This window comes from Phoca vitulina, unplaced genomic scaffold (genome assembly GCF_004348235.1).
Source record: "Phoca vitulina isolate PV1807 unplaced genomic scaffold, GSC_HSeal_1.0 scaffold687, whole genome shotgun sequence".
Classification (NCBI taxonomy): Eukaryota; Metazoa; Chordata; class Mammalia; order Carnivora; family Phocidae; genus Phoca; species Phoca vitulina.
Genome location: NW_022590374.1, coordinates 1 through 4,181, shown reverse-complemented (window position 1 = coordinate 4,181; position 4,181 = coordinate 1). Strand labels below are relative to the sequence as shown.

At 49.2% G+C, this 4,181-nt stretch overlaps 1 pseudogene; it reads right to left on the bottom strand.

The window, feature by feature from the left end:
* Positions 1-264: 264 nt before the first annotated feature.
* LOC116629370 lies at positions 265-948 on the bottom strand (annotated as a pseudogene).
* Between the last annotated feature and the right edge of the window lie 3,233 nt (positions 949-4,181).

The following is a 4,181-nucleotide window of genomic DNA, read 5'->3' as shown; positions in this document are numbered from 1 at the left end:
GCATTGACACAGAAAACCATCTGACATAAAACTGGAGCTGTTCACAGCTGCAAATGACCCAGAAGTGATGAAAATGTAGTGAACACAAAGAGAGGACGTTGTATCCCCAGGCAGGCCTCCTGTGAGCAGGTGTGGCTGGGGCACTGGACGTGCCCGTGCAGACAGTGCTGGGCTCCACAGTCTCCCTTGAGGGGACAGAAGTAGGAACCTGCTCTGATGGCTCCACTGAAGTCAGCACCCCCTGATGGAGACGGGGACAGCCCCTCATGAGTTCCGGGTGTCCTGGTGATTCTTGGGCATGGCCCAAATCTCAGCTTCTTCATGACCCAGGGCCAGCCCAGCAGCTGCGGGTCCCGCAGGTCCTCCAGGGAAAGCACCTTGGTGGGCTTGTGGTCCAGCAGGTACCTGTTCAGGTGGCTCTTATCGTACCACATGGCCTTGATCCCATTGGTCCAGCTGACCACCATCACCTGGTGACAGACTGAGGTCAGTTGGTGAACCTCCGCTACAACCCCCCAAAAAAGGCCCCCATGTAGTAAAAGTCGCCCTGGTCCTTGGGGATATGGGCCTGGAACTGGGGCCAGCGCTCATAGCTTAAGTCCTCACAGGCCACCCGGTAGAAACTGGGGTGCAGGGTGCCAAAGAGGGGGGACAGGATCTCCATGCCCACGTGGTCACAGAACTTCATGTCCACAACCCCGCACACCATGTCATCCACCTCATGGAGGAAGCGCTCCTCACAGAAGCGGCTCATCATCGCCATGTGCTGCATGGACACATCCTGCCAGCGTGGGGCACCGCGGACCTCAAGAACCACCACCCTTCAGTGCTCCTGGAGGGACACACGGGACACAGCAACCAGCTGGTTGGTGAAGACATAGTAGATGACCCTGTGTCCACCATGAAGTGATTCTGCAGGAACAGCTCCAGGAAGACCCCGTATCCACAGGGGCAGGGGACAGGGCAGGAAGAGGGTCACTGCCAGAGGCTGGTGGCAGGACCCCAGAGCTGGGGGTCATGGACGTGTGCACCTTCTTCATGGGGACAGGCCCCGTGCTGCTTTAAGCAACAGCCACCCTGGCCTGTCCTGAGCAAGTCTGCCGGCAGGGCCTCCCTACCTTCTGCTCCCAGAGATGGGGGCCATCAGCACCCCATCTTACACAGCGGAGCCTAAGGCTTACGAGGCTGGAAACCCATGCAGTCCCACTGTCAGCATGCTGGAGCCAGGAACACTCCCCTGTCCTGAGCTCCCGGGCAAACCCTGCAGATGCCCTCCCCTGGCTGAACCCCTGCAGGTTCTGTCCCCACCTGCCATGAGTTGAGGACCTTTGGGCACAGCCCCTGTTTCTATGCCCTACAGACTGGGTAGAATCAGCAGGGCCGGCCACCTGCCCCACTTTACCTTGGGTGGGCTGTCGCTGGTCCCCAACAGAGCTGTCTCCACCCCCTATAGGGTCCTCCCTTGAAGGCTACTGGGCCTCTGGATGACAAGGTCCATCAGTAAACCACTGGTATTCCTAGGAGGGGTCACCCTCGAACTCCCCAGATCAGGAATCAGGTTCAGCCCGTGGACAGGGAAGGGGAAAGACGACCCCTGGAAGAAAATGGGGCTTGCTTAGACCCCAGCCTTGAATCCAAGGGTGTAGCTTCTGGTTCCAGGTCTACATCTCCCCGGCCCCAAGAAGTTGGAAGTCTTCTCCAACCACCTCACGTGGCTGGTCCCCCTTTGAGGGGACTACCTGCCCCTCACTGTGGGGACAGCAGCTCCCCCATTGTCAGCAAGGGTTGTGAGCCCCTCTGAGACTGATTTTTTTAAAGACTTTATTTGACAGAGAAAGAGACAGCTAGAGAGGGAACACAAGGAGGGGGAGTGGGAGAGGGAGAAGCAGGCTCCCTGCTGAGCAGGGAGCCTGACATGGGACTTGATCCCAGGCCCCTGGGATCACGACCTGAGCCGAAGGCAGACGCTTAATGACTGAGCCACCCAGGCACCCTGAGACTGATTTTTTTACACAGGCACTAAGACTACTTCCCTGTGCCTGCCCCCATACCTTGCAGGTTAGTAAATCGCTCACACAGGGAAGGCGGGTACTACATTTAAATAGGGGACGAGCACACTCACCCAGCAGACATGAGTCAGGTCACCAGGGGGTAAGTAGAGGCCCAGCCAATGGGAGAACAAGCCAGACATGATGCAAGGGGAGAGAAGAGTGCTCCTGGCAGAGGGCACAGAGAATGTAAAGGATTGGAGTCAGGCCCAAGGCACATGTGGGACAACCACACAACTGGGTGGCCCACAGAGGGGGGCTGCAGTGGGAGAGGTGAGGCTGGAGAGGACAGACAGGTGGGGAGCAGATCGCAGAGAGGCTCAAAGGTTATGTTCTGAAACGATCAATCTGGTTACCGGAGGAGAATGGTCCCTATACAGCAGAGGCAGGGAGACCCTAACCCTAACCCCTAACCCTTAACCCTAACCCCTAACCCCTAACCCTAACCCTAATCAAACATCATGCTCAATTTTGAGGACTAACAGCTCTACTCTGAACTCACAAACAAGTCCATCATTCTGGCTTTCACTCATTGCTCAGTATTGTACTGAAAGTTCTACCCAAAACAATAAGGCAAGAAATAAGGCATCCATATGTGAAAGGAAACAGTAGAACTAGATCTATTTGGAGACCAGAGATGACATCATCTTATATAGAGAGCTTCTTAAAAGAATCAAAAAATCATTACAGCCAGTTACCTAATTCAGCAAAGTTACAGAGCAAAATATCAATACACAAAAATCTCTCTTATTTGTATACACTAGCAATGAATCATCCAAAAAGGAATTCAAGAAAACAATTCCATTTTAGGGAACATCAACATTGACCAAATACTTACGGATAGATATAATCAAGGTGCAAGTCTTGTCCACCGAAAGTTACAAAACATTGCTGAAAGAAAGGGAAACTTAAATAACTCTGAGGACACCCCATCGTGATGAAAAGACATACTATTGATAAGATGGCAATAGTACACAATGCAATGTGGAAATTCAATGTGTTCCCAAGGAAATTCACAAAGGCCTTTGGGAAGAATTGCACAAGCTAATCCTAACAGTCATATGGAATTTCAAAGGACCACAAGATAGCCAGAACAATCTTGAAAAAGAAATTCAAAGGTGAAAGGTCATACTTCCAAAGTTCAAATCTTAATACAAAGCAACAATAAGTCAAACATTGTGCTGTTGTCGTAAAGGTATGCATACACCCTGAAACAAAGAATACATTGTATGTTAATTAATTGAGTTTAAATTAAAAAATTTTTTAAATAAATAAAATAATTTTTTTAAAACAAGGTATGCATACAGATCAGTGGGATTGAACTGAGAGCCGAAATAAACCCCTTCATCTATGGTCCACTGAATTTTGACAAGGGTCGACAACACTACATTGGGAGACAATTGGTTATCCATGTGCAGAGGAATGAAACTGGACCCTTACCTCATACCACATAGAAACATTAGCTCAAAATCAGTAAAGGCTTAAATGGAAGAGGTAAAATTATAAAGTCTACGAGAAATAAGTGGGGCTAAATCTTCATAACCTTGGATTTAGCAATGTTTTTAGATCTGACACCAAAGCATAAGAAAAGAAAGAAAGAATAGATAAAATCATATCCTCAAAATTAAAAATATTTTCAGGGCATCCAGGTGGCGCAGTAAGTTAAGCATCTGACTCTTAATTTTGGTTCAGATCATGATCTCAGGGTCATGAGATCAAGCCCCATGTCAGGCTCCACGCTGAGTGTAGGGCCTGCTTGAGAGTCTCTCTCCCTCTCCCTCTGCCCCCGACCGCTCGCACACTCTCTCCCTCGCTATTAAAACAAATGTTAAAAAAAATTTAAAATCTTGGTACATCAGAAGTTACTAACCTGAATGTGAAAAGACAGCCCCCGGAAGGAAGGAAATATCTGTACATTATGTATCTAGTAAGAGTCTGTTGTCCAGAATATATAAAGAGCTTTTACAACTCCTCAACAAAAAGACAACCCAATTTTTAAAACGGACAAAGGACTTGGATAGACCCTTCTCCAGAGAAATCATAGGGAGTTGGGTGTTTAATGCATACAGAGTCTCCCTCAGGGAGAATGAAAAAGTTCTGGAGAATGATGTACAACCGTGGGAACTCAGCTAA